The sequence below is a fragment of the Danio rerio genome, chromosome 5 (genome assembly GCF_052040795.2).
Source record: "Danio rerio strain M-AB ecotype USA chromosome 5, GRCz13ab, whole genome shotgun sequence".
NCBI classification, from domain to species: Eukaryota; Metazoa; Chordata; class Actinopteri; order Cypriniformes; family Danionidae; genus Danio; species Danio rerio.
The window spans coordinates 27,662,467-27,675,207 of record NC_141025.1 but is presented as its reverse complement, the minus strand read 5'-3'; the positions used below and the strand labels follow the sequence as shown (position 1 = coordinate 27,675,207).

Genomic DNA, 12,741 nt, shown 5'->3' with positions numbered 1-12,741 from the left:
TTGATTTTCTGACACGGCGTCATGGGATCAAAGTGGACTCCACTGTTAGTGTGGAGGAGTGTAGTTTGGCTATAGGTGAAGTTGTCGGCACTGAAAGCATCCTGTCAGCATCTCGTATGAATAATGCGATTGTAGTATTCTTAAAGACGGTTGATTTGGCGAATCAATTGGTTGAAAGTGGAATAGTTATTGGTGGAATTTTCACCCCAGTGCTTCCGCTGTCCACCCCATCTAAAAGAATAACTTTGTCCAACGTACCACCTTTTATTTCGAACGAGGTGCTGACCGGAATGCTTTCTCGCTATGGCAAACTTGTTTCCCCGATAAAAATGATTCCTATCGGGTGTAAGTCGCCTTTGTTAAAGCATGTTGTGTCTTTTCGGCGTTACGCCTATATGATTTTGCAGGACAACTTGGATGAATTAGATGTGGCTTTAAACTTTCGTCAGGACGAATTTAATTACGTAATATTTGTGACTACAAACAGCATGAAGTGTTTTTCATGCGGGGAAGTGGGTCATTTAATTCGCTCATGCCCCGGTCGATTAAACCAGCAGCAAGATCAAAATCGTTCACCTGCTGATGCGCGCGACTCTGAGATGCAGAATCGCACGGCCGCTGTGGCAGGTGTTAGTGACGCGCCTAGCACAAGTCTTCCTCAGAAAACTGTACCACAGACAGTAGCTGAGGTGATCATGACTGATAAAAATGATGAGAAAAGAAATGATGTGGTTGATGTGGGAAGAGACGGGCCGTTACAGGTTGATGAACAGCCTATACAGGCTGCGGTGGATGTATTGCGCAATAGCAGTGACCCGGGTACAACCGGAGAGCAAGCGTCTTTCAATAAAGAACAGGATCTGAATTTGGACATGGATTTAGATGACAGTGCTTTTAAGACGCCTCAGAAGAGACGCTTAAAACAACAGAATACAGGTAAACAGGCTAAAAAGACGGATAATTGCGATCTGAGTCAATCCGAAACTGAGAGTGAGAGCGACTTTTCAGAATGCAGTGTGTCGTGCAGTTTGCCATTAAGCGGTTTTTCTAGCCGGGTTTACACTGTGGATGACATAAAGTCATTTCTTAAAGTGACAAAAAATGCCAGAAATGTAAAAATTGAGGAATATTTCCCAGATGTAATGCAATTCATGGAAAAAGCTAAGCTTTTTAAGAGTGAGGGAAGATTCAATAAACAGGAAGTGTATCGACTAGAAAAATTGCTTGGCAAACTTAATGCCCAACCAAGGCTCAGTAATGACAGCGCATAAATACGTTCTCCACTTTTTTCTTTTCTGTTTTTTCTGCTTGGGCTATTTTTGGTTTTGCCTTTCTTTCCTTTCTATGGAGGAGGTTTTTGTGGCTTCTCTTAATGTAAATGGGGCTAGAGATATTAGGAAAAGGTATCAGATATATGAAATAATTAAACAAAAGAGAATTGATGTTTTATGTATTCAAGAAACACATAGTGATGCATTAAACAGTTCTGACTGGTGTAAGGAATTTGATGGGTTATCCATTTTAAGTCATTTGAATTCAACTAGCAGTGGGGTTGCTATTCTATTCTCTAAGAGCTTTGTTCCTGTTTCCTATCAGGTGGATGAAGTCATAAAAGGTAGACTTTTAAAAGTTGATGCCCAGTTTGAAAAATATTCTTTTATTTTTATATGCGTGTATGTTCCAGTTAATGCTTTAGAAAGGATGGTGTTCCTTGATACATTGAGTAATGTTTTAAGTAATTGTGACACTGATAAAGTTTTGTTTTTAGGGGGGGATTTTAATTGTACTGAGAGCATGCTTGATAGGAATCATGTTGAACCACACATGGCTTCACAGAAGCGTCTAATTCAATTAATAAAAACCCATGAAATTGTTGATGTCTGGAGGAATTTTAATGGCAGTCAAAGACAGTATACCTGGGCTCATGCTCGTGACAATCTGATTTCACTAGCAAGATTAGATAGATTTTATTGTTTTAAGCACCAGTTTAATCTTTTTAGAAGCTGTTCAATTTGCCCAGTGAGTTTCTCTGATCACAGTTTGTTACAATGTGTTATATCTCAAAGGTCTATTAAATCAAAAAGTGCATATTGGCATTTTAACAGTAATTTATTGTCTGATAAGCATTTTAAGGAGATTTTTAAAGAGTTCTGGAAGAATTTTAGAAATACAAAAACTTCTTTTCAATGTTTGCAGCAGTGGTGGGAGGTTGCAAAGGTACAGGTTAAACAGCTGTGTCAACAATATACTCTTAATGTCACAGGAGACATTCTCCGTTCAATAAAATCAATTGAAAAGGAGCTGGTAGAGCTTCAAATGCTTGTTGACAACACATCTAATTTGGCTTATTTGGACTCTTTTAATAAAAAGAAAAATATTTTAGGTAAATTTTTGGATACCGTTACACAAGGAGCGCTGGTCAGATCCCGCTATCAGAGTATAGAGTTGATGGATGCACCTTCTAAATTCTTTTTTAATTTAGAGAAAAAAAATGGACAAAGAAGGCTTATACATGCTTTAAAATCAGAAGATGGATCTTTGTTGTCAGAACCTTCTGATATTCGAAAAAGAGCGGTGAGTTTTTATGAGCATTTGTATAAAAGTGATCTTATGCATGAACAAACGACTAATGTCTTCCTTGAAAACTTGCCTCAGCTGTCCCAAGAGGCTAATGCTGAGATCAGTAAGGCCTTAACTCTGGAGGAGTTGGAGGAGGCTCTGCAAAGCATGGAATGTGGGAAAGCACCTGGACTTGATGGGTTGTCGATTGACTTCTATAAGTCCTTTTGGCCGGATGTGGGTCCGGACCTACTAGAGGTGCTCAAAGAAAGCCTGGCCTATGGGCGGCTTCCCACAAGCTGCCGTAGAGCAGTTCTCACGTTACTGCCAAAGAAGGGAGATCTGAACGACATCAAAAACTGGAGACCAGTCAGTTTGTTGTGCAATGATTACAAATTGCTTTCAAAAGTCCTGGCAAACAGATTAGGGGCAGTTTTGGAGCAGGTGATCCATCCTGACCAGACATATTGTATACCTGGTAGACGTATTGTTGACAATATATCCTTTATCAGGGATGTTCTGGACCTTGGCAAAAAGCTTAATTTAGATATTGGTCTTTTGTCGCTTGATCAGGAAAAAGCTTTTGATCGCATCGAGCATAGATATTTATGGGATGCTCTAGAGGCTTTTGGCTTTAGTTCAAGTTTTATCTCAATGGTGAAGGCGTTGTACTGTGACGTTGAGAGTATTTTGAAAGTTAATGGTGACTTATGTGCTCCTTTTAAGGTTTTTAGAGGTGTAAGGCAAGGCTGTGCTTTGTCCGGAATGTTGTATGTTTTAGCAATTGAGCCTTTTTTAATTAAATTAAGAGCAGATTTGCACGGGTTTTGTATTCCATCATGTCCAAATGTGTTTAAATTGTCAGCATATGCAGATGATGTTGTTGTTTTAATTAGTTGTCAAGATGATGTTGAATTGCTGTTAAAACTGCTAAATGATTTCAAGGAGTTTTCCTCTACTAAAGTTAATTGGTCTAAAAGCGAGGCAATTTTAATCGGAAAATGGTTAAATGGAGAACCAAACCTCCCCGATGGTTTACTTTGGACCAGAGAGGGTTTTAAGTATCTGGGAGTGTTTTTAGGAAATGAAGCAGTTGTACAAAAAAACTTTGAAGGTGTTGTTGAAAAAATAAAAGGCCGTCTTAGTAAATGGAATTTTTTACTTCCAAATATGTCTTATAGAGGCCGCATATTGATAATTAATAATCTGTTGGCATCATCTTTGTGGCATCGGCTAATGTGTGTGGATCCTCCTTTTAATCTTTTGTCAAAAGTTCAGTCAATATTGATAGATTTCTTTTGGGATAAGCTACACTGGGTTCCGAAAGCTGTGTTGTATTTGCCGAAGGAAGAAGGAGGTCATGGACTTGTGCATTTACAGAGCCGAACAGCAGCTTTTCGGCTTCAGTTTGTGCAGAGACTTTTGAATGGACCATTGGACGCAAACTGGAGATCTATAACCTTTTTGCTAATGCAGTCTTTTGGAAATGTGGGCATTGAGAAAACTTTGTTTTGGCTGAATCCTAAAAGGATGGATTTATCCAAACTTCCAATCTTCTACCGTAATATCTTCAAGATATGGACTTTGTTTACTGTGCACAGACCTTTAGACACAACGTCTTTACACTGGCTGCTACAAGAACCTTTAATCTGTGGTTCACGTATGGACATATCCTTTAGGGGATCTTTTCCTGCACTCAATGAAATCCTCTCATCGGCTAAAATAACAACTCTTGGGTGTTTATTAAAGTCAGCTGGAAAAGACTTTAAAAATGCTGACGCAGTTGCTGGACATTTGGGTCTACATTCTAAACGGACAGTTACCAAACTTCTTGAACAATGGAGGGCTTCTCTCACAACTGAAGAGATCAGGTTGTTGGAGGACTATTATGAAGGGTTAACTGTTCCAAATTGTAACGATGTTTTCCCGTTTTTGTCATTATCTCCCAACTTAGAAAACTGTGAAGGGGTGTTTTTACATTGTAAAGATGTGACAATAACTGGGCAAGAGTCAGCTTCTGGGAAGGTTTTATATAAAACATGTGTTAAAGTTTTTAATAAAATGGGTCTGAACAATAGAGTGGACACTCCATGGCGTGAGGTTTTAAAATTAAATGAGGATGAGCACCCTCAATGGCGATCACTGTACAAGTCACCATTAACTAAAAGACATGGAGATTTACAGTGGAGAATTTTGCATGGTGCCGTTGCAGTTAATGCTTTTATTTCAATTTTAAATCCTGATGTTGTACATGACTGCCCTTTCTGCTTGCAGAGAGAAACTGTTTTTCACACGTTTATGCAATGCTCCAGACTTGAGCCTTTGTTTACTGTTTTACAGAATTTGTTTGTATCTTTCGGAGAAACCTTTTCCACTAAAACTTTCATTTGTGGGTTTAAATATGTTCAGAGGAAACGCTTTAAATGTCAGCTTATCAATTTTTTATTAGGACAAGCTAAGATGGCAGTATATTGTACGAGAAAGCAAAAAATTGAAGGAAATGTGAATCACAACTTGTTGGCAGTTTTTGGTAATTTTGTCAAATCAAGAATTCTAGTTGATTTTAGGTTTTTTAAAGCTATGGATGATCTTACTTCTTTTGACTTGATGTGGTGTTATGCCGGTGCTCTGTGTGAGATTTATGAAAATGAGTTGGTCTTTGCTCCCATTTTGGATTAATTTATTTATTTTTTCTCACTTTTTTGTGAGTTGATTGTTTGAATAATGTATTAATGTTTTTGTAATAAAGTGTTGTGAAAATCAAATTTCTTTCTTTCTTTCTTTCTTTCTTTCTTTCTTTCTTTCTTTCTTTCTTTCTTTCTTTCTTTCTTTCTTTCTTTCTTTCTTTCTTTCTTTCTTTCTTTCTTTCTTTCTTTCTTTCGGAGATAATACAAAATATAAATACAGCAGAAATTCATAAAACTTTACAAATTAAGTGTCCACTTTCGTAGGCTCAACACAATAGTGTCATATCTAGATAAAATAGCCTAAGCTATATTGAAATCATTTTAAAAAATACAAATATCAGATAAAAGAAATAAAATCACATTAAATAAATAAACCAATATAAAACAAACAAAAACTATTACAAGGTATATACAATACAAATAAATTAAATAATTTCAAACTATTTAAAATTTTATTTTACAAAGGGCTATCTGAAAAAAAAGCATTTTTTTTGTGTGAGTGAAACCATCAGAAACGACCTTCTTTTCTGTCATCCAGTCCTGCAGCACTGCTTTACAAACGGTTTGAGAAAAAACTGCACAGAAAAAATGTGTTCTAAAACATGTCCTAATACAAATGTTTATGTTTTTACATGACGTGTAAAATTCTAAATGTAGAGCTTTATTAGTGAATAGCTGATGAGCACAACGAAATATAGGCTATAGCCTATGTTTTATTACTTGTTCTTATGTCCTGAAACATTTATCAGTTATATTTATTTAAGATAATCGAAGAGTATGCAACATCCTTAAATTATTCTCTTGAAAAAAGGGGCATTACCTATTAAGTGCCTAGGGAAAGATGAATATGTTTTAGGTCTCTCTGGAGCATTTGGGCTGAAAGTTTGATGGCGTCTATTAAAACGAGGATGTTATAAAATACATTTTATACCGAGTTTTTACCGGAAATTTTCTATGGTTTCATATTATGGATTGTGCACTGGATAATCCTTCCATTAGTGGCGAGACCACTCGATGCACAATGGCAACAGTCAGTTTGTGTGTAAACAAATATAATGAATGAAAATACATAGGCCTGTGGAAGGCCCGACAGTGGAAATGCAGCTAATGTGTGTGCACGAGAACTATCAACAACAAGAGACCTTCAGAGATATGTCCGGCGACTCCTTCCGGTGTTTCTAAATCTCCTAAAATCTTCGGAAGTTTAGTTTTTTTTTGCTATTGCTTTCTGAAGCTGTTGCATTTTTGCATTTCTCTTTTATTAAATAGTACTTATTGCTTGGCGTTGCAGCTGACAGCGTGCACAGCCGTGAGACTGAGAGAAAAAGAGTAAACAATAGATTCTTTAATCTAAACAATTAAAAAAAACTTGACTAAATATTCAGAGAGGATGAAATGACATCTCAACTGGCTGCAAAATATATGTACTGTAATATTGAAGAAATTGTCAATATAAGTACACCATTAGAAATGGTCAATCAACTCATTTCCCTTATTTAAATAATCTACACTTTTTATTCTAATTATTAATTAATTATTAATAAATATCCATTTTAGAGATATTGTCTCTTTTTATGAATTTTTCAAATTATTTATTTCTCATTTGTTGTATATGTTATTCATTTGATGATGTATTATATTAAATATTTTACACATATCTAAAACGCTTTGGCAATATGTTCTAAATGTCATGGCAATAAGGCAACCTGAACCTAATTACATTATTTTTGTGTCACAGTTAACCATTTATGTGCCATGGGGAAAGGATGTGTTTCAATCCGGCTACCACCGCAAGTATATTTCTAACCTGTGGAAAGCACCATGTAGGATTGCTATATATAAGATTTCCCTATAAAAATGTTGTTTTATTTAGCTATTTTTAAAAAATATATATTTAATTAATGATATTAAAATTAACAGGTTAGAGATAATTTTCAGATCTAATTCAAATTCAAACTAAAAAGTCAAGGTGCAAACATTTAGTTTTTAAAACACTATGAATAAATGAAAACATCAGCACATATTCTGATTTTGATTGGCTTTTGTCATTTTCCTCACTTTTCTTGACTCCCGCCATTAGTATTTATTTTCAACTCTGGTTTCACCTTTGAGCTGCTCCAGCCAGTAGCAAAACAGCAACTTCTAGGGAGGTGGGGATAAAGATAGTAATTCCCTTTCTGATTGGTCAAAATTAGATGAGCAACCAATGAATAAAATAAATAGAATGTATAGTTACTCAAATGCATTTATCGCGATAACAATAGTTTTGTGTAGATTGTATTTGAATCGGTTAAAGATTCAATAATTACAGTCTTTTAAACAGCAACATTCTTTCAATCATTCATTCATTTTCCTTCGGCTCGACCAGCGGAATGAACCACCAACTTATCCAGCATATGTTTACAACTAATTTATTCTTTCATTTGTTCATTCATTCAATTTCTTTTTGGCTTAGTCTTTTTATTCATGAACCGCCAACTTATTCTACATCTGTTTTATGCAGTGGATGCCCTTCCCGTCGCAATCCACAACAGAAAACATTCATACGCTCTTGCATTCACATCCCTTTTCAATTCACCTATAGCACATGTCTTTGGACTGTGGGGGAATATGTGAGGAAACCCACGTAAACACTAGGAGAACATGCAAACTCTGCACAGAAATGCCAACTGACCCTGCTGGGACTCGAACTAGCAACCTTCTTGCTGTGAGGTGACAGTGCTGAGCCACCCTGTCGCCCTTCTTTTGATTATTTATATTTAATAAAATATATTCCAAACTAAAACAACAACAGCACAGAATTTCAGAAAGAAACATTTAATACTGCAAAATCCCTTTACTTTAGAATTTCAGCTTTACATGTGTCCATGTCACCTTGCCATGGAGTGCATTGCATGTATACGAATGTGTGTGTGAGGATATTTTTTTTAGTACATTGTTGGAAAGAGAGCCCTGCTGGGGGTGGCAGCCTCACTGTGCTCAATTTACGCTTTCTGTCGCTCCTAGTGAGGGTTGGAAAGGTGAATGAACACCTGACCCTCAGTTGCTTTTCATTTCTTTTGGTAAACCTATTAAAGTTCTCTCTGTGTGTATACCACCCCTGTACAGGGACCTACGTACACACACACACACACACACACACACACACACACACACACACACACACACACCCTGATGCTTCTGTTGTTGTTGGTGCAGGGATTCACAAGTGTTTATTGCAGGTCACTTACCTCGACCTGTGGCTCAGTGTAATTACATGATGATGGGTAAACTACCTGCTTCTCCTTTTTGGGTTCTTTTGGATGGAGGAAAGCAGTTGGAATGCATAAATAGAGATGTTTTATTTTTTGTTGCTGCTGAGTATGAAATGGTTTATTATTAGCTTAATTGTAGATTGTAATAGTGGTTATTTTGCTAATTTGTTTTTAGCTTTTACGTTAAAAGCAGCTCAGAAGCTGTGAGTAAACTGTGTGTTTTGTACTGTTCTCAGTGTCTGCAGGGACCCTTCATTCGTTCTGGTGTTCTTTGCTTCGTGTTATGTGTCCAGTGGTGTGGAAGAAATCCACTCAAGGCCATGTTTTGATACATGTTTAAAGTAAATGAGCAGCTTACTGTACATCAAACCATTTCGAAACATAGCTACTGTAGAGAAGTGTACTGTAGAATGTGTTAAATCGCTTTCTAATTTAAGTTAAACATGTCAGGGGATCGTTTACAATTACATTTTGACTTCTTCAGCTTTTCTTTAACTTAGAGTTAATGTTGCATTTTTCGTTTAACAAAATTGTATTTATAGATCAAAGGATAATTGGCAGACCCCCTGCAGTGCCATCACAGACCCCCTAAGAGTTACAGACCCCCTGTTGAGGATCCCTGCTACATTTACCCGATTACAGTTCAGTAAAACAGACTATTTCTGAGTTTTATATATTACATGTGATATAAGATGTTACTTACATTTACCCTTACCTTTTAACTAATTATCACCACTAACTTCTAACCACCTCTAGGCTGCGATATATATATATATATATATATATATATATATATATATATATATATATATATATATATATATATATATATATATATATATATATATATATATATATATATATATATATCTTTTTATTAGAATATGCAAAAAGGTACATACATTGGGATCATACAAATAAACATAAACAAAAAAACAACAACAACATTATAGTCAGGTACTGGCGTGCGTACGTGCATGTAAAGGTAACTTGATGGACAGGTCAGAGTACATTCATAAGGGACAATAACAGTCAGCAAATGAAGCAAGTATCACAGATATAAGTAAAACAGATAGAAAGAAACCAGTCAGTGGTAAGGAGTAACAACAATGCTTCGTAATGTTTCATAGTAATAATGACAGTAAAAAATAAGAAAGGAAAACAGTAATAATAACTGACCATAATAATAAATCACAAGCACTACACCAACTACTACTACAGAAAGTTACTAATATTACAACTACTACTGCTTCTACTTCAGCCACAATCACGACTACTATTACTACAATGTCTACTAATACTGATCCTACTACAACGACTACTACAGCGTCTGCTACAACTAATACAACAACGTCTACTACTATTACTACTACTACAGCAATCACTGCTACTACAACATCTACATCAACAACATCTACTACTGATACTACTACACCAACCACGAATACTACTACTACTGCAACACCTTTACTACTTCTGCTACCAATATACTAACAACATCAACTATTACATTAACTACTACAACTTCTTCAATAATCACAACTACAATTGACACCACTACAATATTACTATATATACAATATTACTTCTACTACAACTACAGCAACCTTAATAATGACAATGGTATAAATACTTATAATAATGATAATGAAATGATAACAGGAGGACAAGTCAGGCTGCGATATTAATGCCAGATAAATATTGCACAAATAGGCACCCAATAGTAAGTGTGTGACTGCGTGACCCGTTCTGCCCAATCACCATTGCTCAAACCAAACATGTGTACCACCCACCATTTAAAAAAAAAAAGCAAAGAAACAGTGTGGTGGAGTAAAGATATCGTCTCTCTAGTCATTGATCTCATACAAACTTTTTTTTATTGTTTTATATATATATATATATATATATATATATATATATAAAAAGTTTAGAATAAATTTATTTCAGATATATAATGCTCTTGGCGAAATGAGCCTCTGTTCAGAACCTGACACTCTATAAACCCTGAAACCACCTTCATGAAAATTATTTTACATATACACTCACTGGCCACTTTATTAGGTACACATGTCCAACAACTCGTTAACGCAAATTTCTAATCAGCCAATCACATGGCAGCAACTCAATGTAGACATGGTCAAGACGATCTGCTGCAGTTCAAACCGGGCATCAGAATGGGGAAGAAAGGTGATTTAAGTGACTTTGAACGTGGCATGGTGTTGGTGCTAGACAGGCTGGTCTGAGTATTTCAGAAACTGCTGATCCACTGGAATTTTTGCACACCACCATCTCTAGGGTGTACAGAGAATGGTCAGAAAAAGAGAAAATATCCATTGAGCGGATATTCAGTAACTCAAATAATAACTCAAAAAAACACTTGTTACAGCCATATATGCAGAAGAGCGTCTCTGAACGCACAGCATGTCCAACCTTAGGGCGGATGGGCTACATCAGCAGAAGACCACACCGGGTGCCACTCCTGTCAGCTAAGTACAGGGAACTGAGGCTACAATTCACACAGGCTCACCAAATTGGACAATAGAAGATTGGAGAAACGTTGCCTGGTCTGATGTGTCTCGATTTCTGCTGTGACATTTGGATGGTAGAATCAGAATTTGGCATTAACAACATGAAAGCATGGATCCATCCTGCCTTGTGTTAATAATTCAGACAGGTGGTGGTGGTGTAATGGTGTGGGGGATATTTTCTTGGCACACTTCGGGCCCATTAGTACCAATTGAGCATGGTGTTAATTCCACAGCCTACCTGAGTATTGTTGCTGACCATGTCCATCCCTTTATGACCACAGTGTACCGATCTTCTGATGGCTACTTCTAACAGGATAATGCACCATGTCATAAAGCGCGAATCATCTCAGAGTGGTTTCTTGAACATGACAATGAGTTCACTGTACTCCAATGGCCTCGACAGTCATTAATCCAATTGGGCACGTTTGGGGGGACGGGAGATTTGCATCATAAATGTGCAGCCAATAAATGTGCTGCAACTGCATGATGCTATCTTGTCAATATGGACCAAAATCTCTGAGGAATATTTCCAGTACCTTGGTGAATCTATGCCACGAAGGATTGAGGCAAAGGGGCTCAAACCCGGCACTAGTATGTGTATTTAATAAAATGGCCGGCGAGTGTATATACTGTATCTGTATATGAAAATGTTGACAGACTGTTGTTGTGTTAGTACTTGAGATCATATTTTCAACCTAAGAATGTGTACAGCAAATCATAATTGCAATGAGACCCCCCTCCAAAGTCACGCTAATTTGGATAAAGTTTAGCAGTTTCTAACTTTTGATTCTTTCTCTCCTCGTTCCAGTTGAACATCAATTCCCAAGTTTAGTGTGTAAGCCTCTCCAGGGCTCACTCATGCTCTGCTCGTATGGTTACATTTTACCCAACTACATTGAGCCATTGAAATATCCCAGACCTCCAGAGCAGTCATTAGTCCGGTTACCACATTATCTGAGTGTCCACACACACACATCCTCCTTCCAGATAAGAGAATTTAAAGGGCACCCAATTACCTTCCAATCCAAGGTTATTTCTTATTAAGATCTCTGCCTCTTTTACCTGGGGGATTTTCAGGTTTTGCTCAGATTTTGTGTGAGCCTCAGAGGTCATGCAATCTAGAGGGGGAAAAGAGGTGATTACAGAAAAGTTGACCCTTTGTTCTTTTTTTTTTTTTTGGACTTGGGGAATCACGTCAGCTCTTGGGGAAAATGGGAGGACATTGCTCTTTTTCAAAAGAGCACTTTTCATCTTTATCTCTTTCCGTTTCCCCTCCAGTGGCAAAAACTGCTGTAGAGTTTTATAGGGAATGAGTTTCAGTTTTGCACACCATAAATGCAAGAATTCAATTGTCATTGACACTTGAATTGATTTGTATTCCATTTAGTCTTGTCTATTTCGTGTATGAGGAGTAAGGTGGAGAAAGGTGTGTGGATTCTTATCTGGCCACACAGAAATGGATTTTTATGGTACTCAAGGAACCTGTAAAGTGTGAGACAGGGAGAAATGATATATTAATAAACCAAGAATTCACCGAAGAGACAAGCACCCCAGAGACTGCTCAGGAATCTTAAATGAGGACACTGTAATGACAAATAAGACCTGAAGAGAAAATATCAAGGTGAAAAAGAAGGATATATATATATATATATATATATATATATATATATATATATATATATATATATATATATATATATATATATATATATA

At 36.5% G+C, this 12,741-nt stretch overlaps 1 protein-coding gene across 34 annotated transcripts in view; it reads left to right on the top strand.

Moving 5' to 3' along the window:
* The window catches only part of arvcfb (ARVCF delta catenin family member b), a 428,020-nt gene that overhangs the window by 42,582 nt on the left and 372,697 nt on the right, over positions 1-12,741 (top strand).